The sequence below is a fragment of the Nylanderia fulva genome, unplaced genomic scaffold, assembly GCF_048542155.1.
Source record: "Nylanderia fulva isolate GAGA-0341 unplaced genomic scaffold, ASM4854215v1 Scaffold42, whole genome shotgun sequence".
Taxonomy (NCBI): Eukaryota; Metazoa; Arthropoda; class Insecta; order Hymenoptera; family Formicidae; genus Nylanderia; species Nylanderia fulva.
Window position 1 is genome coordinate 1,183,334 of NW_028190499.1, and position 27,165 is coordinate 1,210,498.

The 27,165-nt window shown below is 28.5% G+C and overlaps 1 protein-coding gene, 2 long non-coding RNA genes and 1 other non-coding gene across 6 annotated transcripts in view; 2 read left to right on the top strand and 2 right to left on the bottom strand.

Moving 5' to 3' along the window:
- Positions 1 to 27,165, bottom strand: part of raskol (Ras GTPase-activating protein raskol) — a 449,557-nt gene that overhangs the window by 375,897 nt on the left and 46,495 nt on the right. The gene's annotated exons all lie outside the window — the stretch shown is intronic.
- Positions 2,242 to 2,390, top strand: LOC114936171 (U12 minor spliceosomal RNA). The gene has a single exon (XR_003820662.1). It is a non-coding gene; the product is annotated as a U12 minor spliceosomal RNA (small nuclear RNA).
- On the top strand, positions 16,026 to 17,457 carry LOC146721753 (uncharacterized). Of its 3 annotated transcripts, XR_014925516.1 has the most exons (4): positions 16,026 to 16,473; positions 16,563 to 16,622; positions 17,242 to 17,290; positions 17,375 to 17,457. It is a non-coding gene; the product is annotated as an uncharacterized LOC146721753 (long non-coding RNA). The 3 variants fall into 3 exon arrangements; XR_014925515.1 differs by having other exon boundaries at positions 16,563 to 17,290; XR_014925517.1 differs by having other exon boundaries at positions 16,563 to 17,284.
- Positions 23,369 to 23,669, bottom strand: LOC146721754 (uncharacterized). Its single transcript, XR_014925528.1, has 2 exons — positions 23,522 to 23,669; positions 23,369 to 23,430 (listed from the first exon to the last, which is right to left on the bottom strand). It is a non-coding gene; the product is annotated as an uncharacterized LOC146721754 (long non-coding RNA).

Below are 27,165 nucleotides of genomic sequence, written 5' to 3' on the forward strand. Positions count from 1 at the left end.
AAATTCTGATTAAGATAAGCTAAAAGAATTCCATTACAAGGATTAGATTTTAAAAGTTTCTTCACTAAATGACAACCCGGGAACTTTTTTTTTAAATGACAACCCGGGAAAAAATATAATCGTAAAATTATATGTGAAATATGTCCTTTTTGACGCATAATTATATAGAATATATAAATTATAAGGGTTCATATATATTCATGTGAAATTATTATATATGAAACATATATATATATATATATATATATATATATATATATATATGAAGAAATATACTTATTTTTTATATATATAAATTTATATAATTATATATAAAAAGTACTTTTATCTAATTGTGTATGGACATATTTCTTATATAATTTTGCGATTATATGTATAATTTTATATATTTCTATATAATTTGATACTGTTATATATACAAATTTTTTTTCCCGGGAAATAAATTAATATCCGCGAAATCTCTATAATTTATTCATTTCCTATTTAATTATTTTTGTCTTGGTTGTAAAAAAATAGAGCAATATTTTCTCGATACTTAATATAAAGTATATTTATACATATAACGATATTTAAAAAAATTTATAAAATATAAAATAATAAATAAAATATATTATAAATTAATTTCGTAAAAAAATTAATCGCTTAATTAATTCCCCAAAATTAATGATCAATAAATTAAAAGAACGAGACGTACATGAATGACAAAGATAGAAGTTCACAGTGTCTCGAAACACATAATTATGTCGAAGAGTAACGTAATATACATAGAATAAACGACTCAAAACAAGGTGAAACAAGGGAGAAAAATGTAAAACTTTGAGCTGTTTCATTATCATCGCTTCGATGATCGTATTTTGTTGTCCCGCTCGGCGCCATTCAATGAACAGTTAAATCAATTCGTTACCGGAGCAAATTGATAAGGATATAAGCCGCAGCAAAATTACTGACTAAAATGTTCAAACGGAACTTATCCGGCCAGCCGCGCAATTTTAATAAGAGTCGCGCATAATGAACCTAATATCATTATGAAACGTTCATTAAGACGTAATGAAAGCATAAGAGTGCGCTTAGCAGCTTCGATATTTTCAGACGTCCCACTGAGACGCAGAGTTTTTTTCAAACATTCTTTCTATCTTCCCGGAGAAAAGATACATTTTTTCCTTTTGTAATTCTTAAACAAGATTTCTCGATTTACTCATGTATTAATTCATTAAAATATAATGAAGTAGTTCGTGCAGTATTAGAGCGCAAAGATATGTAGATTATTTATAAGCAGGAGAATTAATGACCTAAAATCTATTAATTGATACGATACACATCGAAAAAAAATGTGTGTGAAATTTTTCACTGTGAAAAATTTGTTAAAAAATTTTAACACGACTTGTAATCAGTGTTTGCTGTTATCTAAATAAAATTATAGATGATCATTTAGATGAAGCTTTGGCGTCATCTTATCTTTATATAGATAACAAAAATATGTATTATCTATATTTGCATCTTGGATGAAAGAAAGTATTATTTTGACTAAATTATCTAGAATAATTTTCGGATAATTTTGATTTAGAATCATAGCACATGAAAAAATTTCACTAGTAGAACTTAAACAGTAGGGAATAAAAATTTATAAATAATTTATTAAACAAATATGAATACATATATTTTTATATCCCTATTATAATTTACATTTTTTTTAATAACTGTGTTTACATAAGCAGTCTTAAAAATTATCTAGAAAATTATCTAGATAAATAAAAATTTATAAATAAAAATATGAATACATATATTTTTATAATTTACATTTTTTTATAACTGTGTTTATATAAACAGTTTTAAAAATTATTATCTAGAAAATTATCTAGATAAATCGCCATTTAATTTTACCTTTTATCTAGATATATTTAAAACAAAATCATCGTTTCATCTTATACCTTAAATGAATATATTTTTATCTCATCTTTATCTATCTAATTCTTAAATCATCGCACAATACTGATTATATATAAGCAGGAGAATTAATGACATAAAATCTATCAATTGATAAAAAAAAGTATGTGAAATTTTCACTGTAAAAAATTTGTTGGTTAAAAATTTTAACACAACTTTTAATACTCGGGATCGAACTTGGATTCATATTACTAGTACCTATTGTGCTCAACAGATGGCAAACAGCTAAAGTACCATCTCGTACGAAGAAATGCATTCGGTAGGATATAAGTATACGGCCGGGAGACCCAGAACCTCGTGCCTTAAACTAATGAGTAAGGAAAATATAGAGCTTTGGTAACGCTTAGCTATGCTCAAATAAGCGAACCAATTTTTGAAGAGGCTCAGGTCGTCCCAGGGCTACACGAACTACTTTTTCGCGTGGCTAGGTGAAGCGATCTTACCTCGCAATAGAATGCAAAATTATAAATGAATAAATTAGGGGAAGTAATGTCAAAGGTTGTTTTATCGAAAAGCTAATATTTCAATCATCATAACTTAGAATGGAATAATAATGGTATACATGATATCCTATTTCCCGCGCGCATCATAATTTTTATAGCTATATGTATAATTAAATTAATTATAGAGTATTTTAATAATCAAATAATTTTTTTATATAATATATATTATTTTATTATTTTAATATATATTATTCTATATTATTTTAATAATTATATATTATAATAATATATATATTAAAAACTTAAATATTTATTTTTTTAATATTTTTCTGATACACATTTAAAAGATCAATTTCCATCATAGAAGTTTCCAAAAATTAATCAAATACTCAATTTTTATTAATTATCTTAATTCGCAGAATGCAGTATTTCATGAGTATAATTGTTGACGACATGTATGAGTCTAATTGTTGAACTATCATTTTTACGATTATTTCCGATAAGCGTTTTGCTGATAAGGAAAACCTTCGGTATACAATTAGTCACTCGGTCGCTCATTAACACGTACGCCGCTAGATTATTCGACGACTTATCGATTTCAGCTGCATCATCAATTTACGGAGGCTACCTTTCTCTTTTCGAGCAAGCCTATCTATTTTTGTCGCGTGACATAGGCCTTTCGTAATACTTTGAATGATAATGTCCGTGCCTCGAATTCCACGTGTATATACCTCGTTGTGATTCACACATTATTCACGACCGGACGCGTCTCGCTAATGTTAACAAAACATCCTAGTACGTATAGTTTCCTATCCTTCATAGAATCGGAAAAAGCGTCGATGTTAATTTCTCAGAACCTACCTATTCTCACGTTTTAAATAATAAATAAGTATAAGGTGGAAAATAAATTTTGTTCTAACTAAACAATCCTTCATAAAAATTTATTTCCCAAGTATGTTTAATACTTTTTGCACTTCTATATTTTAAATATAGAAATTCTTGGATTATAGTAATGTGGATAAAAATTAATGAAATTATTTCTTCGGATAAATTATAATTATCCATATAATTTAAAAAATCTAATATATAATTTATATCCCATATATATCTCGCTTTGTTGTAACAAAAAAAATTTTTTTTTTTTAATTTGTTTGTATACTCAGAGAGAATTTTCTCTTAGAATTTACCCTGAAAATTATGGCAATAAGTGGGACAATATGGCGTTGGAAGAATTTTATAAGAGTTCCTCTGATTAAAATAAAAAATAAAAAATATTAATATGTACATAGTAAATTTAACTATGTACAGAGTTAAATTAATGGGACATATTTTATATCTTATTGTGGTAGATATTAATATTTTTTATTGTAGTAAATATTTAATTAGAAAAATTTTTATAAAATTCTTCCAATACCATATTATCCCACGATTATCATGATTTTCAGGGTAAATTCCAACAGAAAATTCTCTCTGTGCACATACTAAAATAATATTCTATATTCATGGATAAAAATCTTGTTGCTGTTTATCTGATAATATTGGAATAAATTAAATTTCCAAGTTTACAGAAAAATTTACAAATATATGTATTTTACTCGCTAAAATTTTTAAAATTATGCAATTGCTTGTGATATATTTATTTATACATATATCTTTTTTTAATTACTCTTTTACATATGTATATAAAATTGTATATAACTACATACAATTATTTTATTATTTTTTATTTTTTATACAATTAGTTTTCTTTTTACAATTATTATTTATTTTATTATTATTTATACACATAATTTTATTAATTATATATAATATATAAATATATAACAGTCGTGTCTTTAAGCTCCCAAATGCAAAGCGACGTAGATCACCCCCGTTCCAAGATATATTAAATCCCATCCATAATGCATAAACATACACACGTGGCACACGCGTGTGTGCACGCAATGCGTCTCAAGGCTCGCACACTTTTAACTCTCAATGCGTTCGGTACGGAGCCGCGTTACACACGCAAAGACTCGATAACGTAAGCTCCATTACGCACGCCTACATAGTGCATACGCGCGTGCATATGCCGACGATGCTCCTTGAAAATCCGCCGGTGAAGAGGCCAGACGCGGATCCCCCATCGAGACTTTGCTCTCACTTCAGCTGCAACCCTGTGGAATGCACGATGCAGCATTCCACAGGGCGCTCCTTTCTATTTTCCTATATCGCGCGAGCGCGCCTGCAATTTTTTCCGCTTTTCGTATTTCTCGACATTAATCAAAGACAGGGTGTCCAGCAGACTCAATGAAAAAAATTACCTGACTTTTTCAGATTTTTCAAGACCAGAAATTAATTTTCTCCTTTGACTTTTTAGTATTATTATAGTCAATAAAAAATAGTCATATTATAGTCAATATGCAATAGTCATATTATAGTCAATATATAATAGTCATATTATAGTTAGTATATAATAATCAAATTATATATTTTTCAATAATTTTTTAATATTATTATAGTCAATGTACAGTAGTCATAATATAGTCAATATGCAATAGTCATATTATAGACAAATATATAATAGTCATATTATAGTCAATATGTAATAATCATATTGTTATCAATATATAATAGTCATATTATAGTCAGTATAAAATAGTCAAATTATATATTTTTCAATAACTTTTTAGTATTATAATCAATATACAGTAGTCGTATTATAGTCAAATATATAATAGTCATATTATAGTTAGTATATAATAGTCAAATTATATATTCTTTCAAATATATAATTTGCATATATCTATATGATAAATCAATTAAATGTTAAATTGTGAAATCCTTGAGATGTTTTTGTCAACAATGAAAAGGTTCGGAAGTTAAAACAAAAGTTTAAATCAATTATACAATCTGCATTATAATAATCCAAACATGTCACTTTGAACTATTTAAATAATCATCTTTTTTATTTATATATCAAATTTTCTAGTTTTGTCTCTATTAAACACATTGAAATAAAATAACACGACGATGAAAATATAAATTAACCAACACGCTGTAGATAAATCGATTTTTAACAACGCAGAAAATTAGCGTGCTGAGAGTCAAAAAAATTTAATTTATTTTATAAAAAATGTCAAATTATTAAGACCAATGTAGAATAATGTGAAAAAATCCAGATAAATAGTAAAAAATTTCCTGACTTTTCCCTGACAATTCTAGATTTATATATAATTCCCTGGCCCGGTTTTCCAGATTTCCCTGATCGCTAGACACCCTAAAAGAGAAAGTCCATTATAAACGACGACGCTCCATTAATATCGCACTTATCAATATATTGTTATGACGCGCGGTCGCTCGATTAAAACGATCAATAAGCGATGAAAATCGCCGCGCATAGTCGATTTCGGTATCGCAACAATAGAATCAATCGGCGGATTTGATATTTTCGTTATAACGGTCGGATTGGACGATTGCAATTCCGATCATACACGCAGGAAAAAAACGTTTGGATCCGCTAATTCGCGATTTTCCATTGAAATCCGCAATTGCAATCTGTGAACTCGTGTACGTGTATGTATGAATGTCATATTCGATTCGCTCTTTACACTTCCGATATCTCTCGCGCGGTCTATTCATAACTTTATTGAGCTGAATATATTTCCAGTCAAGGACAGAGACTGTATATAATTTTACGCACAGACTTGTTAAAAAAAACAGTAATAAAAAAAGACAGCAGCTAGGATATCTATTGTTAACGTCAGTTTTTTTTATTTTTACTTTATACATACGTTTTGTATAAAAGATATAAATAAAATATGCAATATAATATCAAAGGTAACGTTTTAAAAACAAATTTAAATATTACTAATCGTTTCTAAATATTATAATATAAAAAAATATATAAATAAATAGGATATCACAAATTAATTGCATAATTTTGAGAATTTTTCGGATAATAAATTTTGAATAAAGTGAAGTATTTGAAAAATTTGTATAAACTTGAAAATTTAATTTATTCCAGCATATTGAGAATATCGCAGATAAACCGAAGAGCTCGGTTTAAATATTACTAATCGTCTCTAAATGTCATAATATAAAAAATATATAAATAGATATATTACAAATTAATTTTGAGAATTTTTCGGATAATAAAATAAAGTATTTGAAAAATTGTATAAAAACTTGGAAATTTAATTTATTCCAGCATATTGAAAATATCGCAGATAAACCGAAGAGCTCGGTTTTTATCAATCGAGAGAGAAACCCCATATCTTTTATATATTATACCGACACATACGATCGATATGTGTATCTCGCACAAATTATGATAGTCTATATTTCGGCGAACATCCGGCGCAATCGATAACGAACATGATCTACGTGCACGATCTCGATCTTCTCGGAACCTGCGTGGTATCGCAATGCGAACGACGCGAGATTAGCAATCATCCGCTATCATCCCTCGAAAATCCGGGGGGTTGCGTGGTCGTATCAGAGGTCGCGTAGAGGTCATCGTGCATAGACGGGAGGAGAGGCCTCGCTTTGTACGGATAACGAGTTCGTGTCCCCGAATACAACAAGCCGGTTATGAATTTATTGAATGGAGTGTAATACAGTCTGAACTGTGCGCCACATAATAGAGAGAGACTCATGTGTAAGATAACATCATGTCTGCTTATTAAGTTTATACAGTAGCTATATATACATATAGTAGATAGAATACAAATATCGATTTGCCGAATGGAATAATAATACTTACCGTCTCAGTGTAGCAGAATCTAAAGATAATCCTGATTTATAATCGAGAATAAAACAATTCAAAATAAGAAACCAGGGGTCCATTTTTTGGTAATCGATAAACTATTTATTATAAATTTTGTAATTAATGTCAATTTTTTAAAATATTAAATAATGAATTGTCCGAATATTTCCAATTTATACGTATTGTCAGTATTGAGAAGTCTCAATGTTTACAAAAATTAACAATAACAAATACGTTCACAGAAAAAAATTCTCTTAGAATTTAGCCTCACAGAAAAAATTTCTCTTAGACTTTTCCCTGAAAATCATGGTAATCGTGAGACAATAGTATTGGAAGAATTTTATAAGAGTCTCTCCGATTAATATTTACCGCGATAAAAATATTAATATATCTATCGCAATAAGATATAAAAATATGTTCGATTAATTTTACTATGTACATTATTAATATTTTTTAATGTGCTAAATATTAATCAGAGAAACTCTTATAATATTCTTCCAATATCCCTACAATTACCATAATTTTCAGAGTAAATTCTAAGAAAAGATTCTCTCCGTGTTCAAAAACTATCATCTATATCTATATTATGCAATAATTGCATTACTAAAATTTGCACTACATGCAAGAATAGAAAAAAGACGCTAAATAAAAATGCTAAAAATTGCAAAAAAATCACATAACATTGCTATTACGTAATCGATAGTATCGGAGATAAGAGTGACATTTCTATAGAAATCAGGGTGGCCTGCAGACTCAATGAAAAAAATTTCCTGACTTTTTCAGGTTTTCCAAGACCAGAAATTAATTTTTTCCTTGATTTTTTAGTATTATTATAGTCAATATATAATAGTCATATTATAGGTAGTCAATATGTAATAGTCATATTATAGTCAATATAGAATAGTCATATATAGTCAATATATAATAGTCATATTATAGTCAATATAGAATAGTCATATTATAGTCAATATAGAATAGTCATATTATAGTCAATATAGAATAGTCATATTATAGTCAATATATAATTATAGTCAAATTATATATTGTTACAAATATATAATTTGCATATATCTATATGATAAATCAATTAAATGTTAAATCATGAAATCCTTGAGATATTTTTGTCAACAATGAAAAGGTTCGGTCTGCATTATGTACGATAATCGAAACAAACGTGTCACTCTAAACTATTTAAATAATCACCTTTTTTATTTATATTATATCCAATTTTTTAGTTTTGTCTCTATTAAACACATTGAAATAAAATAACACGACGATGAAAATATAAATTAACAAACACGCTGTAGATGAATCGATTTTTAACAACACAGAAAATTAGCGTGCTGGGAGTCAAGGAAAAGGTTACATTTATTTAATAAAAAATTTCAAATTATTGAGACAAATGTAGAATAATGTGAAAAAATCCAGATAAATAGTAAAAAATGTCCTGACTTTTCCCTGATAATTCCAGATTTTATATAAAATTCCCTGGCCCAATTTTTCAGATTTCCCTAGACCGCTAGACACCCTGGAAATGATGCGATCGCACATCAGCACGAAATGCAAGTAAGATTAAAGCGAGGCGAGTGATAAGCGCTTCTCCCGGCGTCTCTAAAACTGGTTTCACTGATGCATCTGTGAAATTCGTTCGCGGTAAAGAGACAGACGGGTGGGATGTCGGAAATTTCGCGGACACGCTACTTCGAGGGAAGAGAGAACTAAACCTGGCGATCAAATGACCCCGCTGGATTCCCAAAGTGCAAGTACAGCAACCGCAATTGCAGTCCACTTGCGCAGTTACCAGCCCCGTACGTAATGTACCGTATTCCCCAGTCATGCGCGAGAAACGTAAATTATGCACGAAGGTGTACGCGAGCGAGTCACGAATGCGAATTTAGAAGATTTATGGTTTTTTTCTTAGAAGATTTCCAGAATGATAAAATGGAACGAACTCTTCCTTTCCATAATTTCTTCCATATTCTTATAATACACACATGTGTATCCACAATTATTCCATATTATATATTAACTTCAATATTTATATCAACTTTTTAGAATTTTGACGTATGTATATTTTAAAATTTCTGATAAAATAAAAAGTTTTATTATTTCCCTTTTTCTTTCCCAAAATAAAATTTTTTAAATATTCTTTCGAAATATAATATCGATAATTATAAATTATCTTTCTTTATTTAATGTGAGACAGAAATAATATTTTTTGAGACAGAAAACGCAGTCTTGAGCTCGGTAATGTATGTTTGCCTCTCGAGAATGTGAATTCAAGACATTATCTGAACTTCCGCTCGAAGAGAATATTTCAAGCTTAAATGACGAAAGAAAACCCGCTTCTTTCGCGGTAATGATGGGTCAATGACACAAAATTACACTACAGGATGTATAAATTTCGAGACATCATCTACTAACGCTTGTTTGATTGCAATAAATTTCATTTTAAAGGACTCTTTACATAACTAATTCTAAAATTACTTTCTAATTATATAATGTCATGCATTTCTTCAATTAATATGCCATTAGAGTAAGTATAAATAAATATATTTTTTAATAAAAATAATATATATGTCTATTAAAGAGATATTAATAAAATCTAATAATAGATAATATACTGAAAAAAATGAACAAATTAATAAATATTTATTTAAATACTCCTAAATAAATGATTTATTTAAAAAAAATAAATATTTTATTTGTTTTGAAAAATTTTTTTATTTCAAATCAATATTTTTTATATCAAATCAATATTGTTAGTTTCAAATAAATAATTTATTTGGCAGTATTAAAATAAATACTTATTTGAATTCAATAAATTTGTTTTCAGTGATATTAATATATATATATAATAATAAAGTCATTTATTTGTCGTTTATATACGAAACGGTTCTTCACTTTTTGTGTCAATGCAACACTGTTTGCAACGTCGTTGTGAAAGATATGTGGTCAGCGTTATCCCGATGTTTGCATCGATATTGCTGTCACTTAGGACCGTCCAAAGGAAACCGGGCAATTAGGCTTGTCGAGAAAGGGGAAAATTATTCGTGCTGGCATGAAAGCGAAAAAGTCGTCGAACACGTGCGCTCGCGTGAATTGGGTAAATACACATTCCTGCTGTCTTCGCAAATAAAGAGCAAGACACCTTCACTTTATATCATGCGAATGCTATGCCGCTCGATTGCGCTCGAAAATGCACGTTAACTTTCCAGAGGTTGCCACTAAATCAGAGATCAATGACTTTATTTCTCCCGTACTTCATTCATTCATTTCATTCAAACCATGTGATTTCATATTATCATTTAATATTAAAAAATATTTTTATTTCATCGAAAATCGATTACTTTTAACCAGTGTTTGCTGTTATCTAAATAAAATTATATATGTAGATGATCATCTAGATAAAATTTTCGCGTCATCTTATCTTTATATAGATAATAAAAATATGTATTATCTATATCTGCATCTTAGATAAAAAAGTGTTAAAAATAATATTCAGATAATTTGGTTTACAGTAAGACTCTACTTTTAAAAATAATATTATCTGAAAGTTATCTAGATGAATCGCCATATAATTTTATCTTTTATCTAGATATACTTATTAAAAAAATTATCTTCGTCTTATCTAAGATAAATTTACAAATTTTTATCTCATCTTTATCTAACTAATTTTAAAATCATCTAATTGTAAGCACAACACTGCTTTTAACTATTGTAATAAATAAGTAATATTTTTAGAGGAAATAATAAATTACTCTTTAAAAGTTACCTATTTATTATAATAATTAAAGTTTGAAGTCATCGATTTTCGATGGAATAAGAAATATTTTTATTTTTGAAAAGTTTAATTTATTATTTTCTCCAATATATTGAGTGGCGTAAAATACCGCATAATTCTAAAAAGTGTAAGCTTAATTTCTCAAGAAGAAACTCGCATCGTAATTTGAATAAAAGTTGATATATTCGTGAGTCAACGTCAAACTTTATTTTTTATATGTCGTACGTATGTATAACATACTATAAATCTAAAAGATGTGCTCCCGATATCGACATTCTGTATAAAGTGTATATCTACACGATCATTTTTATTAACGATTGGATCGTTAAAAACAACTTTAGGTATTTCACGAACGAGATAAAAACGACTGTATAATAAATAAGTCGATGTATAAATTTGCATTCAGAAGCCAGCGTGGCGTGATGCACGCGTGGCCTGCACTTTTCGTTTACGTGAGTGCGATGAACGCGATGTGATAACCCGCTGATGTACATACGCGTTATTTAAAAAAAGAAAAAAAAATTCGCACGAAATTTACCGGAATATATATATATATATATATATATATATATTTTTTTTTTTTTTTTTTCAAAGCGGTCTTTCTCAATTTATCTCGCCGTGCGAGCACAAAAAACACGCGCAAACGTAGCTGCGAAATAAGTACACCCTATACAATTTATTACCTGGAACTGATCGTTGAACGGGGAAAAGATATCGCGAAGGAGAAAGGAAAAAAAGCCCGAGCCAAGTCCAATCCATCACTGACAATCACCGTGTTAAGTCGCGCAGGGATGGATCGCGCGATTTCATAACACGTTTAATTTTTCGCGAAGGGAGAGTGTTATCTCCCTTGGCGATAAGAGAGGTGATTTATCTGGCCGAATTCCTCCGAATAAACCTACAACGACGCTCTCGACCCTAATGGACGGACAAATGTTAACCGTGACAAATGGACACGTGCCGTATCGGGCGCCGCAACCCTTTTATTCATATCCCCGATGTTTCTATCGCACCCTAATCTGCGCCGCTACACATAGTCACGTTCCCGTATGACGTGCGTTACCATGGAAATAATTATCTGTGCGGCGCGACACCCACGCTTTCATTCGTAACGTAAAGATCCCAGCATGCGACGACTGTCATTTTCGTTTATTCCTCCTTCCAGCCGCCTCGTATATAAGAGGAAACGTGTCCCGTAACGCGATAGCAACCCAGAATCGTACTTGCGTGGCCAACTCGCTCTCGCTCATCGTTTTCGGTCCTGACGAGCGATAAACGAGAGAAGTCGGCGGTGGCAGGATGTTACAACCGACCGCGAGATCCCTAGGGGATGTTTGTCCGTGCATCCCCGGTTATTGCGGGCTTCTGAACGCGACTCGACGTCAACATGACCCGTGCAGTTACAATAAACAGTACCGTTTTCACGAGGAAATATATTGTACATGTATGTCGCACCGTTGCGTTGACGTGCTTAGAATAATCACTTTTATCTGCGTTTTGGTCTATCTAAAATGGAAAAGTGTTTTTTATGTCTATAAATGCTCTTTTCTTTCTTTTTAATCATTATTTCGCTGATGACCAAACTTATAAACCTCACGATCCAAAAAATTAATTTATTATCGTTTCTTTTTAAGGGGATACTGCCGTAGTTCTGTTTTACCGACTTTAAAAGTTAGGTTAGATTCACTTTCTCTTGTTCAATCTTATGATACAGGCTTTTAATCTCATTTTTATTACTTCTGTATTATTCTTTCATGTCATCTCTATTGGGAGTACCATATTTTGTGCACAAATAAACTACAGAACTTTTGTATTAAATAACTATTGTTATGAGCTGATGCAAGAGGCTGATAAAAAAGCTGTAATTTTTTAATACAAAATTACAGCGCTTCCCGTTTATTATTATCAGTACTTTAATTGTGGAGACGAATTTTTCAATCTGTGTAGCCAATAAAAAGAAAAGCCCTTGAGTTCAAAGTCGATAAAACAGACATGGTCAGCATTCCCTTAATTTCTAAAATAATATATATTGCGTACACAAAAATATTAAAGACTTGCTCAGATTATTATCAACGTGTCATAACAAAATATCTCAATTTTATTCATAATTATGCCTAACTGTACGTTTGGACGAGCTATATTGTATTTATACACCATTTTCACGGTTCGACATTATCAGCGCGGACATATCTTCTGATCTTTACGAGAGACTGGCAGCCAGAAGCGCAATAAATGCGTATATAGTTATGGTACATTACCGGATAATAATCATGTTTTTTAATTTGAACCTTCAAAGCACTCACATGCTTTTTTTGCCTGTAATGAGTAGCAAACGCGCTGGAATAACACCGGTGGCTGCCTGTGTTCAGGTCAGGGCTGAACCGCCACAGAACAGCAATCTCTTATTAACAGGGAGGATCAAACGGTATCCGGAAAGTTTTTCTCACCGCTTACTTTTTCCTACGTGTGGTCTTTTATCAAGATCAGCGTATTTTTGAGTATAAATTTTCAGTCAAAATTATATAAATATTAGTTTATCTAAAAAAGATATACTCAATATTCTATAAAGTAACATTTAACAGTATAAACCCCACAAAATATATACCTATATAATTTTTCATAAATATGTATCTTTATAAATATTAGTTTTATCTAAAAAAATATATATATATATATAATTTTTATAGACTGTATAATTGCTATAATACCTATAAAAAAATCAAGAGAATTTTTATATTAAAATAATGAAAAAAAATAGTTAGAATGTATCGCTGTTTAAGTTGACGCATAAATACTTTCTTTTATATTTCAACGCGTTATTTTTCATCTTAAATGACAATTTCAAATATGATTTAAGATTTTTGCCATGCATGTGTCAGGAACTCATTAACACGGATTTCTAGCTGCAGGTGGAGGCGCTCAACCGAGACGAAATTATTCATGTGCGCGTAGAAAGTAATATCGAAGGTCAATATATTTCCAGCGATCACCAGAAATAATTATATACCCGGATGAAAATGTACAAAATAATTTTATATAATATAGAAATTTGAGAAAGTAAAAGTAATGAAAAAATTTTAAATATTTTTTTAATTTCTGCGTGTTTAATAACATAAATATTGTAAAATATACACAAATATAATTTAATATTCTCTAAATATATTTATAACTTTCTATCGAATCCATTACACATTCTATTCAGAATTCAGGGTGTCCAGCAGACTCAATGAAAAAAGTTCCCAGACTTTTTCAGATTTTCCAAGACCAGAAATTAATTTTTTCTCTTTTAGTATTATTTAGACTTATTTAGACTTTTTAGTATTATTTTTTCCAAATATATAATTTGCATATATCTATATGATAAATCAATTAAATGTTAAATCATGATATTTTTTACAATAATCGAAACAAACATGTCACTATAAACTATTTAAATAATCACCTTTTTTATTTATATTATATCAATTTTTTTCATGAATGCGATAAAAATATAAATGAACGAACATGCTGTAGACGAATCAATTTTTAACAACACAGAAAATTAGCGTGCTGCACGGAGAGAATTTTCTCTTAAACCTTACCTTGAAAATCATGGTAATCGTGGGATAATATGGTATTGGAAGAATTTTATAATAGTTTCTTTGATTAATATTTATCATAATAAAAAATATTAATAGGTACATAGTAAAATTAATCGAACATATTTTATATCTTATTAGTGGTAGATATTAATATTTTTATTGTGATAAATATTAATCAGAAAAACTCTTATAAAATTCTTCCAATACGATATTGTCCCACGCTTACCATATGATTTTCGGGGTAAATTCTAAGAGAAAATTTTCTCTGTGTGGGAATCAAGGAAAAGTTTATATTTATGTAATAAAAAATTTCAAATTATTGAGACAAATGTAGAATAATGTAAAAAAATCCAGATAAATAGTAAAATTTCCTGACTTTTTCCTGACAATTCCAGATTTATAAAATTCCCTGACAATGTCCAATTTTCCAGATTTCCCTGTCCGCTAAACAGCCTGGAACTTTTTGATTATCCCAAACTTTTATCCCGAAAAAAATGATCATCAACAAGCAAAAATTCAGCAAATTCTTGAAAAAAATTATCTAAACGTCGACTCGTTTCAAAGCGAATTGACCGAAATGTCTCCGTGAAATAAAACTCTCGTGACGGTAATATGGCTCGCAAATCCCTGTGATTATAAACGAGGAAAAAGAAAAAGAAGGAATGCCTCCTAACTATTTCGCTAGCGAGCACTAATGATTTGCCGGAATGACATTTATTATTTTTTCCAGTAGACAAAAGTACGTCGCGCACGCCTTACGGTTAAACCGTAAGCGCGCACCGGATGACGCTCGCAGACGGAGATACGTAGGTGCAACTGCGGACACAAAGTGCCGGAAGTGTGCTTGACGTGCGTGACACGCATAGGTGACACGCACCACCGCATTCGCGTGTGTGTACGTGCGTTTGCGAACCGTTAAAACCGCCCGGATAGATAGACGGTACTCGCGAAATTTCGTGGAGAAAAGAAAGAGAGGGAGAGAGAGCATCGTTTAGACTATATTGCGTGAATATTTCGCACGTGTCGATGCGCGTTGACAGTTGACAGCTGAGCGGCGTGTTACGTCAGTGTCGTAACACGGATTCCCGCCTTATTTTTCTTTCCTCTATTTTATATTTCGGAGAGAGAGAGAACCATTTCTCTGCTCTCCCCAGGATCATGAAAATTGCAAAACATTTCACGCATTCCAAACATTCCTATCTCTCTCGCGGTGCAAAAATTTCGCGCCACGAATCGTCGAATTATTTTATACGGCTTACGCACTTTCAAGTTATGAAAAGGGCTCATTTTATATAGAACGAGAGCATTGAGTAGGTATACTATGTTTTTTTGTTCACTTTTTGCACACGCATATTATATACATACATCAAAAACAAATTTATCTACACGAGTGGAAATATTCGGTGTAGCTCTTTCTCGTCGGAAAAAGGACGGCACAAGCACACGTTAAAAATTACATTGCAGACAAAATATATTTCAAATTACGTCCACTTGTACCGCAAATAATTCGCGGCTGATCAATTTTTCTCCCGACTGCTGCCAACCGTAGGTTGGCGAAAAGAGAGGAAGTATGCGTTTCATCGAGCCCGGATCGGTCGTGACCTTAATTCTCGATAACTACTGCATAGTTTTATATCAACTTTGGAACATAAGTTTCTTATTAATCAAGGAAGGTTTAAAGCGTATTATTATCGTTATTTATTCTATTAATAAAAAGTGAAAAATGAGTATTATTTCGTCAATACGGTCTCTCATTGGCTGCTGTGTGAACCTAAGAGGAAAAATGATTCACCAATGAGATTCGTTGTAGTATCCGGATAGGGAATGTTGGTGACATTGGTATATACATCTCGAAGTAATAATGACGGGACTGATAGGAAAGGTTAGCTGTCACCTGTTGCGTGTTATTGTCAACAACAATATTAAGTGAAGTGTATTATTATGGATATATCTCAAGAAGATATAAATAAAGGAGTAAGTTTCTTCTTTTATATTTATTGTTTTTTTCTTTATTTAGAATATTGTTATTATTATTTATTTATTGTTTCTTTATTTATATGTAGGAAGAAGATACTCGCTTGAAGATATCTGAAGAAGAAAACATTATTAATAATAGAAAACAAGTAAATCTTGTTATTAATAATTAATAAAAATATATAATATAATTAATAATATAATTAATCTGTTGTAGTCATAACATGGCTATATGAATTTATATTTGTCTGCGTAGCCACTTATTTGCTATTAAATTTGCTACGTAGCCACATTGCTATAAATATCCACATATATAATTGTATAAATGTATATAGTTATTTTTTCTCTTATTTGTATATTATATAATAATTATATAATTAATTAAAAATATGTATACAAATATATTTATAGTTATACAAAGATATTAGCGCACCAATAATTATGGCAATGCAGACAAATATATTAACTTACATAGCCAATTATCTACTACAAAAGATTATTCACATATGTAATAATAATTAAGGCTATACAAATATATAAACTTACTTGTGATTACATAATGTATAAACTTATATAGCCATAAGAAAGTTAATATATTTGTCAAAGCCATAATTATAACTGCGTACAAGTTTACGTATTTGATATAAGATATTGTTGTCATCTGTCTTTGTCATCTGTCTCTCTCTATCTATCAATCTATCTATCTAGCTATTTTTTTTTATTTATCTCTCTATTTATATTATATTATATTAATTAAAAAAATTGTAGCAGAAAAATATTTGGAAAGAATATAGAACATTGCAGTCACATGGTGAGTGTATATGTGTCTTTATTATTATTATTATTATATTATATACATTGTAATATATATATTACATAATAAAAACTTTTACATGTGTAGGATGAAGAAGCAGAGAGACAAAAGAATGAAGAAACAGCATAAGAACAGCAATAAATTAGAAAATAAATAAAAAAAAAAATAATAAAAAAATTAGAAAATAAAAAATAAAAAATAAAAAACAATTAAAAAAAAATAAAAAATAAAAAACAATTAGAAAATAAATAATAAAAATAAATTAGAAAAAAAAAAATTAGAAAATAAAAAATAAATTAGAAAATAAAAAAATTAGAAAATAATAATACAATTTTTTACAAAAAAAAACTCCCGACTGCTGCCAACTAAGTTTTAATGTTTAAATTAAAAAATAATGTTTAAATTAGAAAATAAATAAAAAAAAATAATAAAAAAATTAGAAAATAAAAAATAAAAAATAAAAAACAATTAGAAATAAATAAAAAATAAAAAACAAAACAAAAATTAAAAATAATAAAAGAACAAAAAAATTATAAGTATAAAAAATAAGCTTGTAAAAGTTGGAAATAATCACACATAAATAAAGTCTGTTGTTTATTATATAATTTTTCTTATTTAAATTTATTGTTATCATACATATTTAGCGCTATATAATTTACAAAAATTTCAGATTTTTGAATTCAAAAAATTTTTTAAATTATAATTATTATTATTAATTCTACAATTTACAAGAGCAGTCGGGAGACGCCGCGCTAAATTTGAGACATATACGCACGCGCACGTTTTATGTAATAAATAGACACAAACACAAATATCGATACTCAACGGACGTTACAGTTTTTAGACGCGCGGCGTCTCCCGACTGCTCTTGTAAATTGTAGAATTAATAATAATAATTATAATTAAAAAAATTTTTTGAATTCAAAAATCTGAAATTTTTGTAAATTATATAGCGCTAAATATGTATGATAACAATAAATTTAAATAAGAAAAATTATATAATAAACAACAGACTTTATTTATGTGTGATTATTTCCAACTTTTACAAGCTTATTTTTTATACTTATAATTTTTTTGTTCTTTTATTATTTTTAATTTTTGTTTTGTTTTTTATTTTTTATTTATTTTGGTGCAATTGCATTGATAAAATCTATCGAAATTTCTAGCTCGTTAGTCGTATGAGCAAAAAGCAATATGTCACAAATAGATATTTCATTAACATTCGAGTCTACATTTGATATGCAAGTATTAATTAATCAATAAAGTCTGTAAAGAGTAATTTATAAAAATGCATATATTGGGATAAAAAATAAAAATAAATAAAAATTTTTTAATTAAAAAAAATGTTAAATACATATGGAAATAATTTTATGAGGTAATGATATACAAGTATTAGATAATCAATAAAGTCTGTAAATAGTTTTGATTATAGAAATTCTATATAAATAAGAATAAATAAAAATAAAAATTGTTTTTAATTAAAAATGTATCTTATACGGAAAATTATTTTATGAAGTAATGGTAATATAAATATTGTATATGAAATGTGTGCATAGATTTTAATATATATATATAAATTTAGTGGAAAAAGAGCATATTGGAAAAATACCTAAAATTTTATTAATTAACTATTGATATTATAAAAGTTGTATAGAAATTTTCGATAAAAAAATGCATCATGCTATTTGCTTCGTTCTTCTAACTTCATAAAACTCGATATTATTCAGTACGTCGATGTAGTTTATCGAGAATGAAACGAAACGTCAATACGTTCAAATTAATTCTAAATTAAATAATTTGTACTAAAGCACGCGTACGCGAACACAAATAATTGAATAGCTACGAATATATCGTATTCGTTGATATTTTTACAGCTGTTACAGAGATATCGGCTGACATTTCGTGCTGTTGAACGAGCCAGCCTGCGCACGAATTGTTGAAATAAATCGCTGAATAAATCGCCACGAGCGATATCTGAAATATAGTGGAATACTTTGCGTAGCAAAACACGAGCATCGAAACAGAATAATAAATTCCATCTCGCGCGAGCTATTAAAAACTTGCACGCGCGCTTCGTAATCGAAAAAGCCTCGCCGTTACGTAATTTACGGAGTGATATACATGTTTGTCTCTGCAATCACACGCACCATTAAAATTTCACTCGATCTGACAACGAAAAATCGTGTGAGTCGTCACGCCCACACATTCGGAAGCGCCGTTAAAGTTATATAGGGATAATAAACGTGTAACGCTTCGAGATAATATCACCCTTCGCTGTAGAAGTGAACGTAATTCTGTACTTTTCCTAATAAAAGTGTTTGAAATACATTTAAATCTCTCCTTTCCATTTCAAAAATTCGAGTATATATTATATTTATTTTAATTATAAATGTAAATCTGATTTTTCAAATATATTTTCTTCGAAATCGCACAGTAGAAAAATTTGACTTTTCGTTAAAATTTTTGTGTTAAATATTTAATACATTTATGTGTTAATTTCACATATTATTGTTTTGTTAATTGAACTTAAATATTAAATTATTAAAAAAACTGAAAAAATGTAAAAATAACACATAATGTGCATCCATTTTTAATTTTACACAATAAATATGTTCTGCTTTATTAGTGACAAGATTTATTTGTTAAAATTCACAGAAAAAAAATATTAATTTTCTATTTTATAAGTGGGGATGATAAAATCTAAAATTAACATATTTTTTGTTAATTTTTACATTAAAAGTATATTAATTTTACAGAAAATTTATTTTAAATTATTTGAAGTTTTGCATTTATTTTGTGTTAAGATATTAACACAATATTTACGTCTCCATTTAACATATTCATATTATGTTAAATTAATACAAACATTTTTGTGGACCGTGATATCTGTTAAATTAAATAGAAATTTTTCAACTGTGCGTTTAAACACAATCTAAGCTGAAAAAATCTAAAAAGTAAATTAGAAAAATGAATATTTATTTCCTTGTGTTTTATATAAAATTAAATATAAAATTTAAATATAAAATTACATACATATATATGTAGATCAAATTTTATATTTAATATTTTATATAGATATAATTTCATACAAAAAGGCGGTAAACGCGCGGTTAATAAATCTCATTCGGCTGCCGATATTTTGGAAGTTGATGGTTCAAATTGAGCTTTTTGACGCGAATTTTTCACGGGGATCCAAAAATCTGCGTATGCAATATCGCTCCATCAGGGCAACCACGAGCGTTCAAAGCTTTACTTGCGGATATATGTTTCCCGAAAAATTTCACGACGCATCCAAAGCGCGCACAGACACGTGGCATGCGGCACTTTCCAAGCAGATAGAAACAACGACGGTATCTCTTTGACGTGCGCAACGTCCCTCCCGTCAAATGAAATTCCACGCTGTCATACGACAGAGATGCATATGAAATATACGGGAGAGATGAGAGAACTTTGCAAATCTACGTCACGATATGATCGAAAATCGCTCGATCCCCGAAAGAGGCATCCAATCTACTATACATATAATAAGATACACGCGTTTGCACACTGAAAAGAAAAATTTATTGCATCCGAATACTTAAATATTTTTATTTCAATACTGCCTAATAAATCATTTATTTGAATAATAAGAATTTCAGATAAATATTTATTTGATTCAAATAAATGATTTATAAGGCATAGTATTGAAAATATTTGTTAATTTAATAATTTTTTTCAGTGCAGAGGATGTAATGTTCTGAGCAAACATTCAGTTAATGCTATTCGCGTTTTTCGGCTTGTATGAATATTAATGGCCATTTCTTAAAAGAATTTTTGTCATTAAGAAGTATCAATAATTATAATGACATAATTGTGCTTGAATTTCATTTAATTTTATTATCCAAATAAAGCACGTTTATATTGATGATAATAATTTATTTAAAATTACAAGTTGAGCATTGATTATACGAAATCCAATTACATCCGCTTAAATGATTATAAACAAAATTTTAATGAAACTCATTATATACGAGACATTATATAAAATTGATTGTATTTTGTGAATGAAGTCTTTTTGTGAATGACTCAGAGTAACAGAAATTTACACGCTTTTGTTTCAATCTGAAATAAGCTCGGAAAGTTGCACGTCGAAAAACGTTCGAATGCGAAAGTAAAGAAAGGAAGTCCGGCCTCTTTACATCTATTTAGAGAAACATTTAATTGTAAATTGCCGTCTAGGGCTTTAATGGACTGCCCGAGCGGCGAACAATAGATACATTGATGGAACAGAGAGAAAGAGGGAATGCAGGCAGAAACGAAGAGAAAATGCTGTCGCAAATGAGAAGAGAAGAAGGCAGACGAAGGAAATGCAAAATGTTACTTATACTCTCTCAGATTTTCTCAAAAGTATAGGAAAATTAAATTAAGCTTCCTCGAGTAAAATTTTATGAAGCGATATATTGAGTGTAAATTTGAATGCATAATGTATACATTGAGTATGGTAATTTTATGATTAAAAAAATAAAAACGATATCAATATTATCGAACTGTCAATGCAATTTAATGTAAAGACAAACTTGCAATTGCTAAAATATTTATTAAAGGGATGCTGACCATGTCTGTTTTACCGACTTTGAGTTCAAGGGCTTTTCTTTTTATTGGCTGTACAGATTGAAAAATCCTTCTTCACATTAAAGTATTGATAATAATAAACGGGGAGCGCTGTAATTTCGTATTAAAAAACCATAAAAGTTAAAAAATTACAATTTTTTATCGGCCTCTTGCATCAACTCATAACAATACTTATTTAATACAAAAGTTCTGCAGTTTATTTGTGCACAAAATATGGCGCTCTCAATATAGATGACATGAAAGAATAACATCGCTTCCTTATTCATTTTATTATTATCGCATTCATTATTATCAGTACTTTCATTGTACTTCATATTCAATAAAAAGTGAACCTAACCTAACTTAAAGTCGGTAAAACAGAACTACGGCAACATCTCCTTAATATAAAAAAAATTTATTTAATAACGCAACAGACCACACGTTCTATCAAATCTCTTTCAATACTCTCTATACTCTTTTATAAGAAAAGTTTTATACATCAACGAAAAAAGAAGATGAGAGATGGACAAAGAAAAATCGAAAGGATTGAATGAATTGACGAGTTACCCGCAGCGTGCAAAAAAAGAGGAACAATTGAGGGCGAGTGAAGCGAGCAACGAGTGAGAAATTGATCAGTACAATGTGTCCCATTAATTGGCGTGGAATTTCGAGGCTCGAGGCCTCGTCATCTCGTTTCGACGAGAAACACGCCAGAGTTTGACAATTGCAATACAAATTTTGCGATACACACAAATTTTAAATTCCTTTTTATATAAAAATTTTTCAGAGTAGATCTTTATTTGTGTATCTATTTAAAACAACCTAAAATTTTATTAAAAAATATATCCATAATTATCACATTTCCATTTGAGCAATAATAAAGATAAATAATTTTCGAATATCTATACTATAACATCGTGATTAAAATTCATTAATAATTTAATTTAACCACAAAAGTATTCCAAATTTGCTCCGAAATATATGATGTCATTGTGCTAATAACAGAAATAACAGCAAATTGTTTCAATGGGTAGAATTAATCGAATAATCCGATACGAATTATTAACCATAATCCTGATTGAATTATTAATGATGTCTAAATAAAAAATAAAATAATTGTAAAATTTATGTCTGTTTCACGAGTATCAAAGCAGCAATCAATAAAATGTTAGCATAATATGCATGTATGACTGATCAATGAGTTCGATTCTAGACTTAATATTGATGAAAACCACAATCGATGCATTACAATACAATTATGTACAATTCGATAAATAGGAGCCTCTCAGCCGCCAAGTTAAATAACTGTATTTTTTGTAAACTTCTTATTTTTAATATTTAAAGCACGATATTATATTCTAGATGAACTTTCGTGTTCCTTGCAAATTTTTATGTTATGTGAAATATCGATTTTTGTATTAGTAAATCTTGTCTATTTGCGTAACATAAATATCATAAGCTTAAACGACTTGACTACGACGTAACTAGCAATTTTATTTGATTATTTCACGACGTTTCGACCATTTGGTTGTGGTCCTTTTCAAGTGAAATTTCTACAACATAATGTTACACAATATTTTTTAACATACGAAAACTCATTTAAGTGTTAAATTAATAAAATAAGTATAAATTTTATAAACATACCATCAATTAAACCGAGGTTAACATAACATCACACCGGTGTTATTTGAAATCGAAAGTTAAACGTTAAAAGAGGAACACGTCCCATCGTTATGATGTTAAAAGTTAAAAATTAAAAGAGGAACACGTCCCATCGTTATGATGTTTCGTCAACGACTAAACTTGAAACGCGTCACTGAACAATCTTTATTATTTTGTCGTAAATGTTTGTCAAATTCTCGGTGTCTTTCTGTAGGTTAACTGTATTGTCATGCTTCTTTATGAAGAACATTTCAGCAATCTCTCTCTTTCTTACATGTTTCTCGTTATGTAAAATTGTCAGTGATTTCCAATCAAAGTTATGCCCAAAATCACATCTGTGTTTGCTCAAAACCGAATGATTAGATTCATGTAATTTAATATTGCTGGCATGTTCCTTCACTCTAGTGCATAAATGTCTTTTTGTTTGTCCAATGTATGATGCATTACAATTTTCACAGTTAATCTTGTAAACTACATTCGTATGATAAATATCGTAACTGTGATAAATATCATAGTTTATGACTTATAAGATTAAAAAATGCAGGAAATGAAAAATTGGAGATATAATATAATAAAAAAGATTCACATAATCACGCCATCTTCTACCGAGAGAGAAATACTTTTCAATTTAAATCATTTGTTACATATGTCAAAAGCAATATTCTCCAGAATTTCTTATTAAAACTTCAATTTACGGCACAATAAAATAAAATAAATAAAATAAATAAAAAAAAATAAAATTTATGAAAAATCGAGTAAAAGTAATTTCTGTTTTTTTTCTCTTTCTTCTAATTTATTTTATTATAATTTAAGTATTTGTATTATATAACGTTATAATATTTTATGTTTATTGCAACTGGCACATATATTTATATACATTATATACATAAGCATATGCGTATTCAGGAAATGTTAATAACTCATTATCAGGTTTTAATAATTGTCAGAAATGGATAATATCATTACAATTTGCAAAAAAGAGCTATAACCAAATGCAATAATATGAAATATTTATTGAAAGATATTAGAGCTTATGTAGGAAGATAATTATGCTGTAGTTTATCACAAGAGAAATTTTAGCTGAAGGAATTTGCCAAGATGTTCGAAATTCCATTAATTCCTGATTACCTTTCATACCGTGTTTGCGTCGAAATTTGAAACTTTACAAAATACAATAATTTAACAAATTCACTTTGCGATGTAAAAATCCTCAAAAGATTAAAGAAATAAAAAAATAAAATAATAAATAGAAATAAAAGCAACTAACGATTATAAAACAGAATAATGGATGTTTTAAGTGTTAATTGATGTAATTACAATATTAAAAAAAATCATTACTACATAATGATAAGAATTGGTATACAATTCTTATAATTATTTTAGTAATGATTTTTTTTTATTAAATTACAATATTAAAAAAAATCATTACTAAATAATTATAAAAATTGATATGCAATTCTTATAATTATTTAGTAATGATTTTTACAATTACAATATTAATTGCAATATTAAATTAAATATGAAATATGAAATTACAGTATTAAAAAAAATCATTAGTAAATAATTATAAGAAATTCTTATAATTATTTAGTAATGATTTTTACAATTACAATATTAATTGCAATATTAAATTAAATATGAAATATGAAATTACAGTATTAAAAAAAATCATTAGTAAATAATTATAAGAATTGTATACCAAAATTCTTATGATTATTTAGTAATGATTTTTTTAATATTATAATTATATCAATTAACACTTTACCAAAGTACTTATAGACAAGCATAAATTGTAAAAAAGAGGAATCTAGTCGACAAGAAAGTTTCATTGATCTATCTTACGAAATCTATAGCCACAGACTCCGCAGTAAGAAACCATAGTGTGTATGCAACCCTTATCACCCTCGTGCAGAAGTCCGATTTTCTCATTTCCGGCGATCGAACCTCTCGCGAAAACTTCAAATCCCTATTGTAAAACAGATAACAGGGGTCTGAAAGTTTATCCTCCTATCTTCTCTTCTCCTCTCCTCTCTTCTATTCTACCACGAAAATAATAGTTCAAACTTTTAAATCGCTTTAATGTCATATATCGATTTAAAAACATTTTAATCACAATCCACATTGAAAGAAATTAAGCAATTTAAAGATACCTATACACTGAAAAAAATTAAATTAACAAATATTTATTTCAATACTGCCTAATAAATCATTTATTCGAAACAAATATTTTTCACATCAAATCATTATTGAAACTTTTAAATCGCTTTACCGTCATCAATTTAAAAAAATTTTAATCACAATCTATTGAAAGAAATTAAGCAATTTAAAGATACCTACACTGAAAAAAATTGTTAAATTAAATAAATATTTATTTCATTACTGCCTAATAAATCATTTATTTAAAACAAATAAATATTTGTCACATTAAATCATTATTAAAATAAATATTCAAATTTAATAAATTTTTTTACATCAATTTAAAAAAACTTAAATCACAATCTATTGAAAGAAATTAAGCAATTAAAAATATCTACACTAAAAAAATTATTAAATTAATAAATATTTATTTTTCAATACTGCCTAATAAATCATTTATTTGAAACAAATAAATATTTTTCACATCAAATCATTATTGAAATAAATATATATAATATCTCATTAAAATTATATGAAAACTTGTAATCAACATATAAAAGTTGAAGAAATTTTTAGGAAACAACTTAATCGAGAATACAATAATCGAAGAAAATCTTTAAAAAACGTAAAAAAATCCGTTTCTTCATCAATATTGCCAACTACACTCAAATGTCGTATTTCTTTGCTTATTGTCAGATCATTTTTCTTGATTCAGTTCTTTCCTTAAATTCTTCATGGTCTCCAAATCAAATTTTGACAAAAACGATTCTTTTCCGCGAAATATTTCGAAACAAAAAACGGAAAACGAATAGAAATCCCAGATTAAATGCAAGCAGCTGTATAATAGAATGGAACTATATATTTTTCTGAAATCAGAATCATGCCGCAGAGTGCCAACAACTCTGACGAGTATCCTATTAATCAATTCTCGTAAATTTCACGAAATTTTAATCAAGGAACATGCTCGCGGCGCTTCCCAATTATCGGCGTTCCCTTTCGTATTTCACATTCCATAGTCTTAAAAATTAATCAATTTATCAATATTGACACACGGACAGATCAAGATACGTGGATACGTGATTCCATGTCGTGGATCATTTTACTTTATTTTTATTGAAAAAAAAGCGAAACTCAATAACTTTTCCAAGAGAGATTTGATATATATATACAGCTCGATATTAAAGATTTCATTGCGTTTTATATTGGCGTAGACTCTGTCAAGAAAAATTAAAAAATGCCGACAGGTCGGAAGTAAAAATTATAAGATTATCTCAATCTCGAGAATCGGTTTAATAAGTCACAGTTGAAAAATGTCTGTTTAATTTAGATACATATTTATTTGTTTCAAATAAAATTGAAATGAATATTTATTAATTTAATAATTTTTTTTCAGCGTACTATCTTACATATTAATTAATTATATGATAAAGAGAATTAAATTAATTATATTAGAAAAACTCGAACACCATAAGATTAATTATTTTGTGTTA